Source organism: Artibeus jamaicensis, unplaced genomic scaffold (assembly GCF_021234435.1).
Source record: "Artibeus jamaicensis isolate MK-2021 breed Jamaican fruit bat unplaced genomic scaffold, CSHL_Jam_final scaffold_537, whole genome shotgun sequence".
NCBI classification, from domain to species: domain Eukaryota; kingdom Metazoa; phylum Chordata; class Mammalia; order Chiroptera; family Phyllostomidae; genus Artibeus; species Artibeus jamaicensis.
Genome location: NW_026522047.1, coordinates 40,644,517 through 40,666,143, shown reverse-complemented (window position 1 = coordinate 40,666,143; position 21,627 = coordinate 40,644,517). Strand labels below are relative to the sequence as shown.

General features: G+C 54.6%; 1 protein-coding gene across 3 annotated transcripts in view; it reads left to right on the top strand.

Moving 5' to 3' along the window:
* GNG7 (G protein subunit gamma 7) overlaps nt 1-21,627 on the top strand; it is a 116,971-nt gene that overhangs the window by 78,344 nt on the left and 17,000 nt on the right. The window contains exon 1 of one of the 3 annotated variants that reach the window (XM_037165186.2): nt 20,396-20,449. The exons of the other annotated variants lie outside the window; for them this stretch is intronic. The gene's annotated coding sequence lies outside the window, so the exon portion shown is untranslated. Of the gene's footprint in view, nt 1-20,395; nt 20,450-21,627 lie in introns of those variants that run through there. 3 annotated transcript variants of the gene reach the window in all.

Genomic DNA, 21,627 nt, shown 5'->3' with positions numbered 1-21,627 from the left:
ACAGTGCCCAGGGTCACCCCACAGAGAGGGAACTGGTCCCAGTGTCAACAGTGTCAAGGGGACAGACTCTATTAATTATTTGGGGAAAAAAATGAGTGTTAGACCCTTAGGCTCACAGTTGACACCAGAACAAACTCCCAGGCCGGACGGTGTAAACTAGGCTGCACCAGCTCCGTGAGTCACCTCCTCCCTCCGCCCACTCGGTGTTTGTATCTAAATGTGCCTGGCCTCCTGGGGTCAGTGAAAGCCTTTGACCCAGGGTGTGTCACCTGGGGCCATTCTGTTCCCAGAGGGTTCCAGCAAAGTCTGAGGACATCTGTGGTGGTCATGACTGGAGCTGCTCCTGGCATTGAGTCTGGAGGCCTGGGTGCTGCTCAGTGCCCCGCTCTGCCCGGGTGGTCTCCCACGGAGAGCGGCCAGGCCCCAGTGTCCCCAGTGTTAGCGTGGTTCACAGGAATTCAGACCGGGGCTCTTTGCTCGGGTCTCTGAGCTCCGGAACGACGGACCCTGTGGCCGTTGCGTCGAGCCCCCCGGGGGCCCTGCTCACTGACGCTCTCAGCCCTGCCGGACCGGTCACTTGTTGCTCATGCCTGAGCTCAGTTTGGGGCTGATTTATTTATATTCCACAAAGAACCAAGATAAGCATTCAGGAAGTGATTCAAACCAACAAAAAATACCAGTGGCCTTATGAAACTGCGTATCTGTGGGGGGCCCGCATGCCACCCTCTGGACTCTGGCTCCAGCTCCCCTTCTTTGAGGGTCTATGGCTGCAGTGGGGGGTCTCTGCCTCCAGCCAGATCTCAGCATCTCTTAGCTTCGGAGCCTGACCTCCAAAATCACTGCCCGTCATGATGTCACAGAGCTGCCCACGAGCCTTAGAGAGGGCGCTCGCCTTGCAGGGTCATTCGTAGATGTGATTGTTGCGTACGTGTAATACTGTGTACAAATGAGTATGAGTGTGTATAAACAGCATGTTTATGTGTTTTAAATTTGTTCATATATGTTATAAATAGGTGTGTGTTATATGCGTTTACAAATATAAAATGTTACAAATATAAATATATTAAAATATTGAATCTAATAATACTATAAAACATAATATACTACATACATAAGGGCATATATTTAGATGCATATGTTACATATTTATATACATCTTAATGAATGTTAGTTTAGCATAAGTATTAGGTTTATAAATAAAAGTATACAATATATATAATATGTGCATATGTTAAATACATAAAATACTTATTTGTATATATACTGCATATGTGTACATCTGAGGCCTGTGGTAATACCACCACCGCCCCACCCCCACTGCTCTTCAGGAAGTCGGTTGCCACATTATAAAAGGACCGAGGAGGAGGCCACGTGGCCAGCACCCAGGGCAGCCTCTGTGAGTGTGACCCACAGCAAACAGCCAGTGAGAACGAGGGGACCCCACTCCTGAAGCCACAGGAAGCAGATTGTACCAGCAGCCTGAGTGGACGCTGAGGTGGGTTTTCCCACGGCCTTTCTGGTGAGACCGCAGCCTCCTGGGGCTCAGGGCCAAGCCCCCAGCTCAGCGGTGCCCCGACCCTGTTCCCCAAACCAGGAGACACTGACCTGATAGTGTTTGCTTCCACCACGGTGGTGGCAGTTTGTTACCCGTGCAGCACAGAAAATGAATCTGCTGGCCTGGTGCCCCAGCCTACAGGCCTGGGACTGGAAACCCGCAGAGCTCTGCACGCAGGGAGCGCCCCGGGACTGCGGAGTGAGCCAGTGCAGGATAAACGGCCACCGCGCCCCCGCACTGCTTTTAGCCCCTCTCCCTGCCCCTGCTGGTGGTCTCAGCCAGTGTGGGTTCTGCACGTGTCCAGGAGCCACAGCGGCCCTGCAGGAAGGAAGAGACCCCGGCACCCCGCGTGCAGGCGGCCGGACTGCCCTGCTGAACCCGCCTCAGCCTGTTTGTTTGTGTTGCTGGCCTCCAGCACCTCCCGAGCTGCGTGCCTGCACGTCACCCAGGGTGACGCGGCCACAAGCTGGGAAACTCAGTCTCAAAGGCCACCAGCCCTGAGACCCCTGCTCCAAGAACACGTATGTGTGTGTGTCATGTATCTGGGTGCCTCTGTGTGCGTGCATGCATGAAGGCAATGAGTGTGAGGGTGGAGTCTCTCCTCGTGGTTTGTTCATCACCCAGCGGCTTTCCAGATCAGTGCTCAGGATGGTCAAAAAAAAAAAAAAAGAAAAAAAGAAAGTCACAGAAGACACATTACAGCCCTGGCTGGTGTGGCTCAGTGGATGGAGCGCCAGCCTGAGAACCAAGGGGTCAGTGGTTCACTTCCCAGTCAGGGCACATGCCTGGGTTGCGGGCCAGGTGCCCAGTGGGGGATTGGGGGTGGCGCACAAGAGGCAGCCACACACTGATGTTTCTCTCCCTTTCCCCTTCCTTCTCCTCTTTAAGTAAGTGAGTAAGTGAATAAGTAAGTAAATAAATAAATAAATAAAATTTTTTGAGAAAGAATGTATCTTAAAGAAAATACAAAGTCCAGCCAGCATTTCTTCTGGTTTCTGACAGTTCAGAGCCAACCATCGTCCCCCCATAAGCAAAACACGGCCTAACATTCAAACTCCGTTTTTCACAGGGCCTTCCACAGGCCTGCGGGAGGGACCGCACGAGCCCACCTGATAGATGAGGGCGCTGAGGCTCAGACTAAAATGGGGCTCACAACAGGTGCGGTTGTGAAGGAACGGGCCCTCACGCACAGCCGCTGTGGGGAATGTGTGAGGGCACCACCGCGTGGGAAACAGTCCGATGCCGTCTGGTGGTTCCTCAGACACCTACCGACGGTGTCACTGTGTGACCCAGCCATTCTGCTGCCGGGTACAGACCCAGAGAACTGAAAGCGGGGACTCAGAGGTCTCTGCTTAGTAGCTTTATTCACAACAGGGAGACAGTGTGTCCTTCCACAGCGGAGCAGATAAAACACGGCTTCTCTGTAGACTGGAATATGACTCACCCTTAAAAAGAAGGACACACACACACCCGCTGCAACGTGAGTGAACCTGGAGGACGTTACGCTCAGTGACACACACCAGACACAGAAGGACAAACACTGCGTGCAACTCCTGTCACAGGAGGTCCCTGCAGGAGTCAGATTCGCAGCGACAGGGAGGGTCAGAGTGGTGGGAGTCGGGCTGGGGGAAGGGAGTCAGAGTCTCACAGGGACAGTGTCAGTCTGGGAAGGTGGGGAAGTTCTGGAGACAGTGGTGGTACAACAGTGCAGACGTGCTTCCGGCCACTGGGCTGTGCACTGCAGATGGTCCAGATGGTCAGCTTTATGTCGTGTGCGTTTTGCTACAATTTCTGTACTTGGCTGTGTATAATGCGCTCCCCCCCATGTATAATAGGCTCCCACGGGTTTGACCCAAACTTTCTAGAAAAAAATCTTTTGTTTTAATGTTTTAATTAAGTTATTTATTTACGTACATTTAGATACTTGTTTTTTGTATTATAAAGGAATCGTAGCATTTATTTTTGAAATATTGTGGTACAAGAAATTTTATGTAGCAAGTAATTACAAAACACAAGAACAGATACAAGGAATTTCGGGTACTCCCCAGGTATGATGCGCACCCTTATTTTCCCCTCAAAAATGTGGTCCAAAAAGTGCACATTATACACAGCAAAATATGGCACTTTTTTTTTTTAATTAAATGAAAATAAGCTGTGCTTTCCTGGAAAGAGGCCCGTGGCAGGCTCTGGCTCAGCAGGCACCGATACGTGTCCCCCGCCCACATGGTGGGCGTCGGGGCAGGGTGGCAGGGTGGGTGCAGGCACCGCGGAGACTCCCAGGGAGGGCGTGGGGGAGCACAGCACATGGGGAAGCTGGGTGGGTTTTGGCCAGCACGGGTGTGACAGCTTCTGGCTAGACTCCAGGACAGAGGTGAGGGGAAGCATCCCCCATGTTGGGGTGCTCCCAGCCCCTCAGAGCTGCAGAAATCAGACCGCAGTCCCTCAACAGCTGCTCTCACCACCCGCAGTCTGCCACGTTCGCAGTGTTTTCCCAGCTTCTTCCCAACTGCATTTCATTCGCTCCTCCACACGAAACCTGGGAGGTAAATATTTATTCCGTGTTAAACGGTGCTCCGCAGAGAACTGAGAAGAGGTTTGGCAAAGGATGTGTGACGAGAAGGGACAGGACCCAAGCCAGGTGCTGTGTCTTCTCATCGCTTCCCTCTGGCTGGACCCTCCGTCAGTGCGTGAGCCCCAGCTGTGATCTGTGTGGTGTCTGTTAAATTAAAGGTGTCCTTTTAGCACAATGTAATTCCTTTCAGGAACTTCACCCATCAGTTCACAGAGGTTGCCTCTTATTTATTTATTTATTTTTTTACAGCTGCATAATATTCTATTGCTTGGCAAAAGCAGAGAGTAAATATTTTAGGCTTTGCAGGACTGTGTTTGCTGAAAGAGAATGGCTTTCTGTATTTCATGGCTGCTGCCAGCTGGCAAGAATTGTATCACTTTGAAGCCCCACCAGCAGAAATGACCAGAAAGTAGGTTAGTGGTTGCCAAGGTCCTCAGTCCCAGTAAGTGTTGAGGAGCCAGACACTGTACCAGGCGATAGTGAGGGGACCCTAGTGGGGACAGGGCCATGCAAGGCCTCAGAGGGTGACCAAAAACATTCCGTGGAGGCCTGCTTTAAAGTCCTGTTCCCTGGGAGTGTCTGTCACAGAGACCCTGATGTGCTCTCAGAAGCTGGACTCCCGAGCGTCAGCGGCCCAGACTGGGAGCTGAGTCGTGGGGAGGGCACGCCCCTGTGTGTGGAGCCAGGCCTTGCTCCTCCGCGCCTGCAGTGCCTTCTTGGAAAGAAGGATGTGACTGGTGTTGGCCCTGCTGCTGCTTGAAAGATCAGACGCCACCGATCAGTCTAATCTCAGCCCATCGCGTCCCCGACAACCCTGCTGCGGTTTGGGAACTGGGGGCGGGGGGACTCCCTCTGAACCTCAGAATTTGCCCACGCTAGACATTTCACACACCGCGTTGCCTTTGGTGCCTGGGTTCCCTCCCTGGGCATTCCGTGTTCGGCGTTTAGCCGCACTGCTGCGAGCATCGGCACTCTGCTCCATTGCGTGGTGAGCCATGTGCCTTTATGGGCATCTGGACCGCATTTTATCCGTCCATGCACCAGCTGGTGGACGTTGGAGTTGCGTGCATGTTTTGCCTGTTACGAATCCTGCTGCTGTGGGCATTGATGTGCCTGTTTTTCTGTGCATGTGTGTTTCCATTTCTCGGGTGTATACCTAGATACGGAATTGCTGGCTCAGATGGTGACTCTGTTTTAACTTTTTGAGGAGCTGCCACTGCTTAACCTCGGAAGCTGTAGCTCAGGGTTCTACAAACTGCAGCCTGGCAGTCAAATCTGGCCCTCTGCCTTTGTTGCAAATAAAGTATTATTGTCAATGGTAGCTTTTTCACTATAGCAACTGAGTCCTTTAAATGGAGACCTTGTGGCCCACAAAAACAAAAATATTTACTATCTAGCCTTTTACAGAAAAAAGGTGTTTATTATTTAGCGCTTACATCACACACTGTAATCGTCCATTTATTTGTTTTTAGAATCCCTCCCTTCTTCCCTTCACCCCTGCTCAGAAAGCTCCTGGGGGCGGGACTTTATCTTTTATTTAATTTCTGTTTCTGACTGCCATTCAAAGTTCAGCCACGTTACCCCGCCCTCACCTTCCCGGAACACTGAACTCACTCACTGAACCCTGGGCCCGGCTTTCCTGTGTGGTGCCTGGTCAGGCGGGGGGGGGGCACGGGGAGGCACCCTTGGCTGCCCTGTGGCGTCACTTGAGACCTCTCCACCAGGCTGCACCCAGACCAACTGCATCCCATTCTCCTGGTGGGAGGCTGCACCAGGGTTTCACAGTCCTTCCTCGCCCCCCACTCGCCCCTCCACTGTGATTCCAAGGTGGGGGAACCCCGTGCTAACTGGTCCTTAGTCCCAAAATAGCTGTAGTTCTTATGAATTCGGTCCTGGATAGAAGGAAGCATAGAAGTTCTTGCATGCAAACAGCTTGAATTTATTGAGCCCCGTGAGGTGCAGTCTTGCCAGGGCAGTTTAGGTACTTTTCTGCATTTTCCCCAAGAACCCTGCACTGGTCAGTCCAACAATGAGAGGGGAGCCCTTCTCACTCAGGGTCCAGACTTGTCACAGCTGCAGGGACACACCTACAGCCACTTTCTTCTTTTTAAAAAAAATTTTTTTAATGTTTTCATTTTCTGGGGCAACTATAACAAATGACCAAAAACTGGTGGCTTAAAACAGAACCTGTCCTCTCACGGTCCTGGGGCCAGAAGTCACGGGGCTGTGCTCCCTCTGAGGCTCCAGGGGAGGGCCCTTCCTGCCTCTCCCACGCTTCTCGGGGCTCCGGGCATCCCCGGGATGGTGACTAAATCCCTCCAACCTCTGCTTCCGTCGTCACGTGGTTTCTCCCTGTGTGTCTGTGTCCAAATCTCCCTCCACTTTCCTCATAAAGATACCAGTCATGGATGTAGGGCCCACCCGAAATCCAGGATGAGCTCATCCTGGTCCTTAACATCATCTGTCCGCAAAGACCCTTGCTCCCAGTTAGGCCACATGCCCAGCTTCCTGGCACACGTGAGTATTTGAGGGGCGGCATCCAGCCCGCTACAGCCAACAGAAATCACCTTTGTGTAGCTGAACGCAGAACCGCTCTTCCACTCCCACTTGGCAACTTCTTTTGCTTTTTCATCTTTGTGTTGTCTGCACTGTGTAAGCGCCTCAAATCCCTTTTGGACCAGGGGAAGGGTGGGAAGGTGGGTAGGAATGTTTGAATCAGTTGACGGCTATATTGCAATATATCAATGTGTCGAATCTATATCAATAAATAAAGTTTTAAAAAACTGACAGTTAGCAGTTATGTTAAAAAAAAAAAAACCTACTTAAAGTGTCCACACTGAAAGGGTTCAGAGCTATTGGAGCAAAAATCCCAGAGCAGTGCTTCTCAGTGGAGTGGGGGTGGGGCGATCCTGCCCCAGGGGACACTGGGGGACATCTGTGGTTGTCACACTGGGGGTACTCCTGGCATTGAGTGGGTGGGGCCTGGGATGCTGCTTAACCCCACACAGTGCCAAAGGGGACCCTGTCATGAATATAGAAATTGAGGGTAGCTTTCAACTGAACAAAAATGTTTGTTTATTGGTTAATTAAAAAAAAGAAATCGGCTGTAGGTGTGTCTCCCTGCAGCTGTGATAAGTTGCCCCCCCCCCCCTTGCACTGAGGACTGGGTGGGAGGGCAGCTGCTCTGGGTTTTCTGGTGCCTGGGATCCCAGCTTCGAGGGAATCCTCCCCCTCCCCCCCCTCCGCCAAAACCCCAAGTGAGCAGAGGCTGTGAATGCCCGAGAAGCAGTTTGGTTTCATTCTCAGAAACCAAAGGCAGAGAGACTTCTAACAGGGGATTGCCCACCTGGCTCCCAGGAAGAGCTGTTAAAAGTCAAACAGCAGCTCTTCCCGTTTCAGTTACTTGCCCAGGGCAACTTCCTTCAGGGGAGTTCCTCTCAGGCATTCCTGAGACTTAAAGAAAAAAACAGATGATCTATTTTTAAACCTTCCAGGAGAGACAGCACTCAGGAGTGAAGCTCAGGCTGAGAGCCGCCCGTCCGAGCTGGAGGGCGTCCCTGCCTGGTGGCTCCCAGTGCTTGCGAGGGGCCGGCCAGGTCTCCCTCTGCACTGCTGCCTGGTTTTTCTCTGTCGGGGCTATCCTGGGCACTTTTGGGGTTCAGCGGCATCCCTGGCCCCCACCCACTCAATGCCAGGATCACCCCCAGGGAGGCGATCACAGATATCCCCCAAATGCCACTCAGTGTGGCATTATCTTCAGGAACAAAAGTCAGGATAACAGTAATAACAAAAACTGTAAAAGCAATAACATCGGGGTGGTGATTCACTCTGGCAGGGGAGCCCCAGAGTGCCTTTGGGGTCTGCAAAGGTTCAGCGTCCTGATGTAGGTGACGGTGACACAGCCGTGCACACTTTTGAACTGCATGTAGCTGTACCTGAGGGATCCATACACTCCTGTGTGTGTGTGTGTGTGTGTGTGTGTTATAATTCAATGAAAAGACTGGCAAAATAAGAGGAGTCTGAATCCAGGAACCATTTAGGTGCAGGGTTGGCCTAAATGTCAATAATGGACAATTACCTCTATAATAACAGTAATAATGTAAATTATAGTACATCCGTAAAGTATAAAACACAGGCATAAAAAGTCACTATAGAATCTCAGAATAGAAAACAGACGTTCGGGGGGAAACCGGGGTGGAGTGGAGCTTGGGTTGCAGAGCACGCCGGCCGGCATTTGGGTCCCCGCCTTGCCGAGGTGCCCGCCTCAGGCGGAGCTGGGCGGCCTGCGGGAACGTCTGCATTGTCGGTGCCACTTCCTGCCAATCTGAAATGATTTCAACAGGAAGGTTTTTTAAGTCAAGTGCTAGGAGAACTTGTGATGGCACGGGAAAGCCATATTGCCCTCACAACGTAACGTTAAATAAGAAATATGTTAAAGGCCGATGATCAACCAGGACAGGACCTGAACGTGTAAAAACGGGTGAGTGTGTGTGCGCCTGCAGAACACGAGGCGATGGGCTGTGGACTGAGTGTCCGCGGTTTCCAGAATTTCTTAGGTGCAGGTGTGTCCCTTCCATGGTCCTGCAGAGCACGTCCGTAGTTGGTCCTTGTTCTTTCTGCCAACACCGAGTCAGTGACTAGAGAATCGCCGTGCGTGGGGTTGCTCGGAGCCGCGTCCTCCCCGAGGGCAGCGGACATGGCACCTTTCCTGCATGTGTTTCTCTGGAGAGACGTGTCCGATGTGCGTTGTTGCTTCATTAGCACTGAGCGCACAGCAGGCTTCTCCAACATGAGTGTCTTTTTCACAGGACACGTCCCGGCCTTCTCGTGCTCGGGAACCCCATGCAGCACTTTGGTCCCTTGTTGAGGGATGTTTTATTCACCCACAAAAATGCAAAAATTGTGGCACTAAACGCTGAAAAGGACCCCAGTTTTCAGTCGCCGCTGAAACAAGAAGGCAGATCCCGTGTCCTGGTTCTGCCTCAGGTAGGCACGTGCTGTGTGCCTGTCCGTGAATGACTTTGAGAACCCTCTCGAAGCCATACGTAAGAGGAGTATTGATTTGGGGGTTACAAAAAAGTTTCAGCAAGCAGGCAGAAACTTGCTGTAGGTACTGAGCAGACTCCATATAACCTTCCACCCTGGTGCCCACATGAGCCATTATACTCAGTGCAGGCATCTCAGATGTCCGGCAGCCCGACACCCTGGCGTCCCACCCAGCAGTGCTGTCCCCCCTTCAGGCCACAGTAGCTCTCCCTACTTGGTGCCCTATTTCTGTGTGTCTCACCAAGACTCCCTTAAGGCAGGGGTCTCAAACAGGGGTGATGCTATTTCCCAGGGACAGTGGGCCATGTCTGGACAAATGTGTGGTTGTCACACCTGGGGGTGCTCCTGGCACCCCACAGTGGGTAGGGGCCAGGGATGCTGCTTAGCACCCCACAGTGCCCAGGACGGCCATGTCAGCAGTGCTGAGGGGGAGAGACCCTTGCTTTAGAGAAAGCCAGTTCCAGTCACCACCTTCCTCTGGCTGAGACCCTAGAGGCTCTGTGACACACAGGCCAGTCCTCAGGGCAAGAGGTTCCTGCCTGTCCTCAGTTCCGCCCCCAGCCTCTGATACCACCCCACCCCCACCCCAGGTCCACAGTGGCTCTCAGCTCTGACTCAGGAGGGACAATCCTAGCGTGTCCCTTTGTGTGGATGGAAAAACCCTCATTTGTTTGCAGAAAAGCAAATGTTTGCAAAGGAAGAGGGGCCAGCTCTCAGAGGCCACAGGAGACCTCTGGAGCCAGAGGGAAACAGCCCGGCCCCGCAGTGGGCCCCGCAGTGTAGGAAGCTGGGCGTGCGTGGGGGCACGGGCTCCAGCTGCCCTCCCCAGGGCTAAGCCCACAGTACAGCGAGCCCCGGGACCTGCCTCCCCCACAACTGGAAAGCGGTCTCCTGCAGGCTTTGACGTGTGATCCAGCCCAGCAGCTGCAGGGGTCCCCCTCAGAGCGGGGGCATCCTTCTGGTCGGGCTGCACGTGGAGCCCCGCCGGAAGCCTCTTCATCTGCTGGCCATGCTGTCAGCACTGCAGCTAGACAGGCAGGGTCACCACTTGCGTCTTTGTGGGAATTAGTAAAGGAAGGGACCTCCTTGGGCAGTGCATTCTCAGGGCAGCTGGTACAGTGCGGAGAGCAGGGAGTAGGCTGATTTGCCGTCTCAGAGGCACTCTGGCGGCTTGACACAGTGGCCCCCAGGGACCCTCACACTGTTTGAGTATCAGAGAGAATTGTGGCTCTGTCCAAGTTTGTTCAGCATTCAGCCTGGGGCAGGGGCTTCCATCCCCTGAAAAACGGTGGCTCTAAAGTACCCGAGTCCCCCACCCCCAGGGCTTGATCATGGGACTTCCTTCCCTTCCCGTCGACCTCCTGGCACCGGGCGGCCAGCCTCAGATCCTTTGCCTTCCTGCGCCCATGTACCTGTCACCTCTTCCACCCGAGGTTAATTGGTTTGCCCCCGAGTTCACTTTTTCCAGCTCTCCCCTGTTTTCCCCCTGGCACGTGGCTCCCATCAAAGCGAAAAACCAGACATGGAAAAACACCACACGTTACGTTCATGGCTTCAGTGTCTGGATGATCTGTTTTTCTCTTGCTGGTGCATCTGATGGGCTGGACTTGGGGTCCCTGTGTTTTGAAGTGGAATAATACAGGTTCCAGAAGAAAACGTGACCCCCCCACCCCCCAGAGAAACAGCATCATCTTTCTGAATGGAGCAGCCGTGGAGAATAGAGGGGACTCGCCCAAGTTTCTCTGGCAGACACGTGCCACGTTTTTGGCAGCAGCAAAGTATTTCTTGGAGAAAAGCTGGAGATAGTTAAGCAAAAAAGATTTAACCATGCTCTTCCTCCCTCTCTTTCCCCTTTTTAAAGCAATAGAGAGGCAGTTCTTGGAAAAGCTATAAAAGGTATGTAGCATTTTATCTTGACTTCATGAGCTTGGAATCCCGTTTTTGAGAAAAAGGAACAAACAAGCTGCAGTGTCTCAGGCGCACGTGACATTCTGGGGTTGTGTCACCGAGCAAAGATCCCCGGGGCTCAGGGCCAGGAAGCCTGAGTTTGGATCTCAGGTTGGCCTCCGAGCCACCATCCCGAGTGGGCGGATGCCTTTCATCTCTGCCACAGAAATCACATCCTCCAGCTTCCCAGGAATGTCACAAAGATTACTAAGGCCACAGCTACAGAAGCAGTGTGCCGTGTCCAGGTGGCTCTGAGGTGTGTGCAGGACAATTGTCAGACACGAAGCGGCAGTTGTTCAGTTTCTCCTCTAATCCCTTCCGGTCCTGAAACGCCTCGGTGGGTCTTGCTGCGTCTTCCCTCTCTTTCCTCCATCGTTCTGGCTCGCGGTTTGCCAAAGCTGCTGCCTTTGTCAAAGAGCCAGCTTCTGGTTTCATCAGTTCTCCTCTCGTTTTCCTAGCTTTGTTTCATTTTCTCCTCCGTGTCATTGTCATTTCCTCCCCCCACTCTGGGTTTCTCTCGCTCCTCTGGGTCTCCTTCCTTAAGCTGTGAAGTCGGGTGGTGAATCAGAGGTTGCCCAGGAAGCAGGCGTTTGCAGCCTGAGCCCCAGCCAGCCCCGTGCGTTGCTCACCACATCCCCACACAGACTCATCAGTGTGGTGCACTTTCCTCTTCAAAGTGTTTCCTACTTTCTCTTGGGATTTCTTCTAGGACCCATCACTTGTCTCAGAGCGTGTCTTTCAATTTCTACAAGTCCCACGATCCATCCAGGAAGGAAAAGGCCATGTTTCTCCTTCAAGGACGTAGGTGGCTGCGTGGGTCCGACTGGCTTTCATTCTGAGACCATCTCAGGACCTTGGGGGCTCGGGCAGCGCTCCCTGCAGGGCTTGCTCGCTGGTGGGATGGAGGGAGGACTGGTTTGGGGTGGGGACTTAACGCTCTCGCTCCTGTCGCCGCTCACACTTGTGAGGAGAACTAGCAGTCCCCTGGAGTTCTAAGGAGTATTGCAGAAGCTGAAACTGCCTGGCCCCTGGTGGGGTCATCGTTGGTCCTGCTGCAGGCTCATCTCCCTCCGGCTTGTGCTCCCTGAGCCTCGGCTCCCTCCGGACGGGCCGGAGCGCTGCTTCATCCAGCCGGCGCGTGTCAGAGGCAGAGCCTGGACCAGGGGGAGGAGAGCCAGGCTCTGCTCTTGGGCATAGAATTGTGTGTGTGTGTGGGGGGGGATATACTGCAAAACCCAGTCATGGCAATACGGTACATCTCAGTGTAGCAATATTTCCTAAAAGTCAAAATTAATGCCAAAAGAAAAATCCACAGTAAAGGTAAAAATGTTGAATAAAGAGGGGCTGACTTCACTCACCCTAGCCCTATCAGGTGCTATCTCTAATGAAAAACTTGATACTTGGTTCATCGTGGGTAGTTTTGATTTTTTATGAGAGCATTGCATGGAAGTATGAGTCATCACAGTGGCTAAGTCTCCGGCTCCCTTTAGATTTCCCCCCCAAGGTGGGTGCTCTACCGGCCTCACCCCAGCCTGGCCCTGCAGTGACAGTGACTGGACACAGCGTTGATCCAAAGCACGGCCAGTTCCCCGTGCTTACCAGAGGTCGCAGTCCGTGGCCCCTTCACTCTGTCTGTAAGTGAAGCACAGATATGCACCCATTTTCCTGACAGGGAGACCCAGCAGGGGGCATGTGTTCCCCTGAGACACACACATGTGTGAGGGGCTCCGAGGTTCCCCTCCACCTGGCTCAGGTGTCGCGAGAGCTGGCTCAGGCTGATGGCCCCATTACTGTGGGTTTAGATCCCTGTAGGGCAGCACCTGCTGGTGGGGATGACAGAAAGCCTCAGCCATCTCTGGTCGAGCTCTGGCTGTGAGCTTGCACTCAATCCCCTGGCCCTGCTCCCAGGCAGCCCAGCCATGTCTGCCGTTGACCTCCGTCTGTGCCCTTCCTCACCTCCCACCGCACCTGCTCTGTCTGCAGCTGCCAGTCGGCGACTCGGCGCACACTTACCAGGTGCTGGCTATGGGCCGAGCCTGGCTGCTCTGTCTTATTTTGTTCTCATAGGAGCCCCAGGAGCAGGTTTCCTTATCCCCATTTTATAGGTGGGGAAACCGGGGCTTCGCAGGACAGAGGTTTAGCAAGGCCCGCTAGCTGGTGGACAACAAGGCCAGGACATGAATCCGTTCTGGCTGTGAAGCACCTGGCAGTTCATACAAGTCACAGTTCTCCAGAAACAGAACCAACAGGCTGTGTGTGTGCAGAGAAATTTACTTTGAGAAATTGACCATGGAGGCTAACAAGCCTGAAAGCTGCGGGATGGACACCCAGGAGAGCCAGTGGTGTGGTTCCAGTCCAAAAACCACCACCGGAAAACTCCCACTCGCTTAGGAGAAATCTGTCTTTTGGTCTAGTCAGACCCTTCAACTGATTAGACAAGGCGCACCTGCAACCTGCTTTACTCAAGATTTGCTGGTTTAAATGCCAATTTTATCCAGGCGCACCCTCACAGAAACACCCAGGATAACGCTGGGTCACATATCTGGGCATCCCGCGGCCCAGCCAAGTGTATGTGTAAAATTAACGATCACCTGGCCTCCCGAACTGCACAGCCACTTGCCACTCAAGATAGGACTCTCCGGGCCCTCCAGAGCTATGGTCACTTTCCCTGGGAGTGTGAAGACAGGGACAGCAGCTGGGTCCCACCAAGCCACTGTCCAGTCACAGGCCGGGCTGCGTTCTCACCTGGAGGCCCAAGTGGGAGAGAATCTGCTTCCGGGGCCCTCGGGGTGTCCACAGAACTTGTTTCCCTTCAGCTGCTTGCTGCCTGTTGGTGGAGCCTGACATCAGCTCCTAGGGGCTCCCACAGCACTTCTCCAGGTGAGCTTTTTTTTTTTAACCTCCCCAAGGACATTTTTGTCATTGCTTTTATAGCGAGGGGAAGGGAGAAAGAGAAACATCAGTGCAAGAGAGAAGCACCAATTGGTTGCCTTCAGCATGCACCCAGTGGGGAATCATACCCACAACCTAGGTATGTGCCCCAACCAGAAATCAAACCCACAACCTTTTGGTTACGGGACAACACTCCAACCAACTGAGCCACCGGCCAGGGCCCAGTTACAAGCAGGGCTCTGCTTGTACCCAGCTGCTTTCTCAAGCCAGCCAGCGCGAGATTACATTTCTGAGTTCTCGTTTTCCCCACTTCCTGTGTGCTGGTTTTGACCGAAACCCTCCTTCCTAAGTCTTGCAGACACCCTGAGCAGCAGACGCCCATCCCCGAGGTGGCCATGGTTCCCCTTTCTAGTGAGAGCCCCAGAAGACCTCCACGTTTCAGGGCGGCCCAGGGCCGGTGGCGTCTCAGCATTAACAGGAAGAGGCGTGATGGAATTCGGACAGACACGAAAGGGGATGTCAGCATGAGCAGAAGCAGACACTCAGTTTCATTGCTAGAAATTCCATGCGGGTCGTTGAAACCTTGTTTTGGGGCAGAGGCTGCTGGGCTGCTAAGATAAACTTACCCTCACGAGGGATTTTCTGCAAATCCAGAGCTGGCCCGCTGCCGCCCTGTTGCCACCATGGACACCTGGACGTAGAGATTCCCTCCTTCCTGGTTGCTGGGGCTCTGGGCGCTGGGATCCTCAGCAGCAGTCTCTGCAGCTGCCCTTCTCTGGAAGGTTCCACAGGAGACACCGAATATCACGCTTAGCACCACCATGCTGATGTGGATCCTTCAGTCCCAGTCACCTCCCCAGGGGAGGACACAGCCCAGCGACACCCCAGTGGTGGTACCTTCTCTTCCTGCACCGGCCGAAACCTGCATCCTGACCTAGACTTCGCTCCTTGCCTCCAACACCCACGTGGCCATGTTTTCAGGTCAGGCTTCCAGCCAAACACAGTAGGGGCCCATCCAGGTGTCCAGATGCCCTGCTGTTGGGGAGGGCACCCTGACATTTGATCCCAAACCCTCCTGTCCACACCTGGTGGGCACTTGGGCCCCTCAGCTATCTTGACCTGCCTGGACTCAGGATTTACAGTGTGGGCCAGGAGCAGGAGCCTGGGAGCCACGTTGGTGACCTCGGTCTACCTGGCTTCTCACTTGAACCCAATGGGACCAAAACGAGGGACACAGGAAACTGGCTCCTGGGCTGGAACGTCCCTCAGACCGGGGTTCCTTCAGCCTTGGCACTGCTGACACGGGGCCTGGGTCATCCTCTGTGAAGGGCTGTCCTGGACACTCTTGAGCAGCATTCCTGGCCCCATCCCCTCAATGCCAGGAACGCCCTCAGTCATGATGGCCACAGATGTCCCAGACAACTCCTGGGGTCCCCTGGGGACCACCCTGAGTAAGAACCCTCTAAAACTGCAATTAATCACATTGTTGGCTGGATGGTTGTTTTAGTTTTGCTTTTTTTGTCTATTTGTGCTTGGGTTTTTTGTTTTTTGTTTTTCATTTTTAACACAAAAGGTGTCCTTACCTACAGCTATCTCTTAGGAAGAGCCTCTCTGGGTCCGTTCTGCTCCGGGACCTTAACAACAGCAGCAGTGCAGGGGGCGGCCCTGGAGACCCACAGACGCTTGGTGACCACCTCCCAGCCTGTGAGGTCGGGAAAGCCTTCAACGTGCTGCGTGTTGACCGGCAACCCAGACACAGCCCAGAGCAAGAAGTTCTAGTCAATGACCTGGGTCTAGATCTGTCCTGGAGGGTGTGTGTCCCCAGGGCAGGCCGTGGGGTGTAGCCAGGAGCTGTGCCCCAGGCTGCCTGGTCCTGGCAGCCCCTGTCCTTGGAGAGAGATTGGCCCTGGGGACAGAGTGAGTTCCTCACGGAGCCTGCTCGCTCAGTAAACACTTGCAATATGGCCCTCAGTCCCTTCTATCCGGGTGGCCTGTTGGTGCCTAGCCCCCAAAGACATCCACGTCCCAATCCCCAGGACCTGGAGGCACGTCACCTCACATGGCAGAAGGGACTTAGCAGGTGGAATGAAGTCAAGGCTCCTGAGATGAAGACGACCCTGGACTCCCTGGGAATCCAGGCCAAGTGTCCTCACAGGGTCCCCGTAAGAGGGAGGCAGGAGGGTCAGAGTCAGAGGTGGAAGAGGCTGTGCTGCTGGCTGTGAGGATGGAGGAAAGTAGGGAAGCTGCACCTCTAGAAGCTGGGAAAGGTGGAAACGGTTCTCCTCTGGAGTCTCCGGAAGGACCGGCCCTGCCCGCATCTGGGTCTAGCCCCAGAACTGTCGGAAAATTATGTGCGGCTTTAAGATGCCAAGTTGGTGATGATCTGTGAGAGCAGTCCCAGGAAGCGGGTGCAGCTCCTGGAAACGCCCGAGGAGCTATGGACGCACTGAGCGGGGCCTGGCTGTGCTTGGACAGCGGGCAGGCTGCTTCCCAGGGGGCGGCCCTTCATGGGGTTTAGCAGCCTCTGCTGGAGCTCGGAGCGCATCCAGGCCCAGGCCCATGTGGAGAAGGGCCTGCCTATCTCCCCTTCTCCCTGCCCAGCCCTCCTGTCCTTCGGCTCCTGGGCCGCACCCTCCCTGGGCCCGGGTGACAGCACGCCCGCAGTGCTGGGAAGCCTGGAGCAGAAGTGCCATGAGCCACAGGCGCTCCATGCCCAGGCCCAGCCCCAGGCTTGCAAACACTCACATGACTGTAGTCATCCTCCGGGTGGACAGAGAAAGCCTTTTCTTCTGCCCTCGCAGCAGCTGCATCATCACCCTCTGTCACTCTTCGTCACCTCAGGCTCATTGTCCTCTTGTGCCCACAGCTGCTTATTTCCGGGCTCCACACTCCTGGCCGCAGGCAGTATCTGCCTGCTCTGCTGCCCTGTTTTTCTCTGGTTTGTGGGCACCTCATTCATTCCCTTTTCTCTGGTGCTTTCTAAATATAGCTGCCCAGGGACCGATTTAGCCTGCACACAAAGGGACTGATGACAGAGAGTCACAAGACACTGTTCTCCAGTGCTGCATGCCTTCCCTTGGGAAATGTCTGCCTGGCAAAGTCCCTACTAGGGTTTTACAGCCCCCGAGCTTCCACCAAAGGGCACTCACGTGGCCACCCTTTTCCACACTGGACAGGGTGGCCATGACCCTGGAGAAGCCTCAAGCATGGGGGAGGGGATGGGGAGGGGCCCAGTGTTTGGAGGCCTGGGGAACATCAGGGGTGAGGACGGAGGCAGAGGGTGCCTGCTTGGCCCCTGGCTGCTGGGGACAGGGGCATCGAAGAGATTTTGTCTGCCTCAAATTGAAGTTCAAATGTTAGCATAACACCTCTCTCTCTCTGAAGATCCCCTTTGTGAGGTGAACTTGTTGGGGGCTGGGGGCAGCCCCATTCCAGGTACTAGGGACACATCAAAGAACGTGCCCCTCCCTGACTTTATTACCCTAACATCTGGCATCTGTGCACATTTCTGTAGCGGCCAGGGCAGGGGCCCTCCCCGTGGCGCTGTTGACACTGGGGCCGGGTCGCTCTCTGTGGGGCCATCCTGAGCCCTGTGGGGTGCTGAGCAGCATCCCTGACCCCCACCCACTCAATGCCAAGAGCACTCCAGTCGTGACGACCACAGATGTCCCCAGACATTGCCCAGTGTCCCCTGGGGGACAGGGCTGCTTGGGGTGAGACCCCCGTTCTAGGGGCTTCTGTGACATGGACTGTGGTGCAAGGATTACCCCTGGAGGTGTGCAGAGCCCAGGCCTTGTGCACACAGTAGGTGTGCAAGAAATGTACTTGGATCGAGGTGCGTGTGGACAAGTGTCTGCATACACAGCCCCTGGCAACTTTAGAGTTGCTTTCCTGCCAAACCTCCACCTCATTTTGTTTGGGTTTGGGATTTTTTTCTGTCAACAAAACACCCTCTCTTCTTCTGTCACCGCGTGCCTGTCACCGCGTGCCCACGGCCCTCCCTTGGCCCGGGGCAGAGCCTGCTCCCTGCACTGTTTGTCCTCCTGTTGAGTCCGGCTGAAGTCTTGGATTTGGGGGTTGAGTTTCCTTTCTTTCCTATTTAAGGACAGGCAGGGGTGAGTGCCTGATGGCTGGGCCCTGGGAGGAGAGCATTCAGAAGCTTGGTGAGCTATAAAGCTACCAGTTCTGGAAGTTTTAAAGCAAAATGAAGGCTGTTCTCTCTGAAGAAGAGTAGTGACTGACGGCCACCTGCCTCCCCTCCCCTCCCCTCTCAACTTGCTGCCAGGAAGTGTGAGCTAAGCCCTGCAGCCCCCAAGGACTGCCAGCTACTCCCGTTCCCCCAAGGCCACCTTCCTGGGCTCTGACTCACCAGGCACGCAGGCCACACAAGCCTGGATGAGGAGACTGGAAGGGAGCATTGTGGAACCTGCTTGGAAGCAGCCAGGGCTCTCTCCCAGCTGAAACTCCCTGAGGCCTCTGCCATCAGAGGATTAAGTGCATCCCGTAAGCATCGCAGTTTACAGGAACAGCATGGAACGAGTTAGCCCACTAATGGGGGAAGCCACCAGAAAGTCCTCTGGCTTTAGTGCAATACCTGTGTCTCAGGGCTGCGATAAAGGGAAAGGGGAGAAATCGCACGTGCAGCATGCTTAGGTCCATGGTCCGCAGCCAGTTGTGAATGCCAGCTGGAATGAGCCCAGGCCATGTGACCAATGTCCAGCACCGGAGCTACCAGCAGGACTCCAGCCCAACAGTGAGGAGACACCATTCTGGTCTCACCCTGGGCTGAATGACAAACTCACGAACTTAGTCACTTACACCACCATGTGCTGGGCCATGGCCAGGCTGGCTTCTCTGCTCAGGGTGTCACCAGGCTGAAGCCGAAATGTCTTATCTGGAGATAGAGGTCATCTTCTGAGGTCATTCAGATTGTTGCAGACCTCGGTCCTCGCAGCTGCATGATCGGTGTCCCTGTTCTCTCCCTGGCCGTCAGCTCCTAGCAGTTGCCCCATTCCTCACCACCTGCTCTCTCCATCTTCAAAGCCAGTGACAGAAGGTCTCTGTTGCATCAAATCCCTTCAAGCTTCACATCATTTCTGCTCCCTTTTAAGGGTTTGCTGATTAGATCAGGCCCACCAAAGATTATCAGCCTTGCTTAAATTCACCCGTGTCCCCTGCGGGGCCTTGGCCTGGAACATACTCCAGCGTGTTCTCGGGTCCTGCCGTATTCTAGGAGAGTTCGCAATACAAGGTCACTGGGATCATCACGGAGGGGCACCTGCCACGCCTGCTCAAGCATCTTTGACAGGCACACAGCCCCTGCTGAGCCCTTGCTGAGCTCTAGGGAAGGGTCAGTGAGATGCAACAGGTGTGCAAAGTGCCTGTAATTGCCGGGCAGCCCCCAGGAGGAGTGGGGGTCCTCCTGTGCACACAGTCGCTGCTTGTCGCAGGTGAGATTGGCCTGCTCACTCAGGGTGGGGCCTGGAGCCAGCAACACACAACCCCCTGAAAAAACCTAATTCCCGTTTCCTATAATTCTCCTTCTTGTCTGTAACAGCAGAATTCAGGAAAGAAGCATCAATGATGCTTGAGGGGCTGTCTTGAGGGGTTTCAACCCAGCCTTCCCACAGGGGACACTGGGCCATGTCTGGGTACCTCTGTGGTTGTCACATCTGGGACACTGAGTGGGTGGAGGCCAGGGAGGCTGCTCAACCTCCACAGAGCCCAGAAAGGCCCCCCACAGAGACTGTCCCACCCCAGTGTCAGCAGTTGGGGTGGCGGGAGCCCTGCACAGCCCTTCCCCACTCATAGCACTGGTTAGCCTTTGTGGGGTGCCCACTTTGAGGCCATGAGCCATACGGGTGGCCCGCCCTCCCCCTTCCAGGCCTAGTGGTCATGCTGCTGTGGAAGACACGTCTCTCTGAAACACAGAATAGTCAAGCAGTGGGTTGATGGGAAAACTGAATCCTGAACGCTGCCCTTCTCATCCTCTAGCAACCAGCAGCCCTCGTCCTCATGAACTTGGAGATGGCCTGGGGCCCAGCCCTGGGAACCTCAACATGGGGAGTGTGCCTTGGAGGAGACACATGGGCTGCGGCTCCCGGAGAGGCCAGCCTGCCTCACACTCAGTCTGCAGGGCCGTCAACTCTCGAGCCCACAAACCCCCCGGCTGCCTCCTGGGTGTTCGCCTGCTGCAGGCAGCCCCTGGGAAGCCTGATCCCAGTCCCGATTTGCCTTCTTTCAAACGGGTTGGGGCTGCTGGGCCTCACACCCTGGAGGAGTCCTCAGTAGCCACCAGAACCAGGAGCTGCTCCTCGAAGGCCCTTCTTGCCTTGCCTCAGCCCCGCCAGGCACATTTTTCACATTGTTTTCCTTTTACGCAGCCCAACCGGCCAACTTTCAGAAGGCCCCACTGGCATCCAGTTCTTTCTCTTCTGGTAAGCAGCGGCTCAGGTCGTTTATCCAGTGGGCTGGGAGTGGCACTCGTCCCAGCTATGGGAGCTATGTGCGGAATTCAGAGGGATTGCCAGCATTTTTGTGTCTCATCATTGCTTCCTGTGCAACTGGAAAACACCTCTGAGGGCGGCGATGGCATCACAGGCCCAAGGAGGAGCTGCGTCGGCTCTCGGGTCTCAGGGGGACTCCAGCCCTGGCACAGTGCCGAGCCGGGTTCCGTCTCCCCAGCTGGGACACTCCTGCAGGTTTGAGCTTCTCTGGATGCCTGAGGTGTGTGCCAGGGAGGCCAGGAGCAGATCCAGTTTCCTGGCAGCCCTGGAGCTCGGCGTTCCTCGCAGGGGTTGTTGTCTGCATCTCGACTTTGTACTCCAGGGCACCGAGCTTTAGACTGCCTGTCCCCAAGGGGGTGTTGGGTACCTGTTTGCTCTGCATCCCCCTGCGGGCATCGGGACACCCAGTCCAAGTGACGTTGTAGAGTCCGCTCTGCCTGAGCCTGTCCTGCAGCCTTAGGGTGTGCCCATTACTTTGACTGACAAACATGGCTGCAGGACTTGGCAGCCACAAAACCCTAAAGGGAAAAGGGAACAGAAATAAGACCCTTGAGAAGCCCTCACAGGGGTCCTCCACGTGGTGTGGAGGTGACAGTGCTTCTCAAGGAGTGTGCAGGCTTCTCAAGCACCCTCAGGCAGCTGGGTGGCAGCTGGCCAGAAAGTCTGCCCCAGTCCTTGGGGGAAAACGTCCACACTCAGAGAGCCCAGCATCCCTCACAAACCACGAGACAGAGACATGAAGCCAAGGCTTTTTGTTACTGAGCGTCACTCGTGGTTTTCACTGACCCTGGTGGCCGCAGGGCTGCCCCCCACCCAGCACCCCGTGTTTGTACTGTTTTTAATTCCATTTCTGCAACTGCACTGCTGGGTGACTTGGAACAAATCACGGCCTGTCTCTGAGCCTCGGTTTCCCAGGGTGCAGAATGGAGTTAGGACCGAGCAAAACCCCTCGGCTTCCAAGTGGTCAGAGGAGCTGGCGGTCCTCTGTGCCTTTGGGCGTGATGGGTGTGGTCATTCTCCTGATTGAGGTGACGGCTCATAGGTGTGTGCTCATGTCCATAGTCCTCCAACTGCTGTTTCCAAATGCTCAGTTTGTTACATATCGGTTG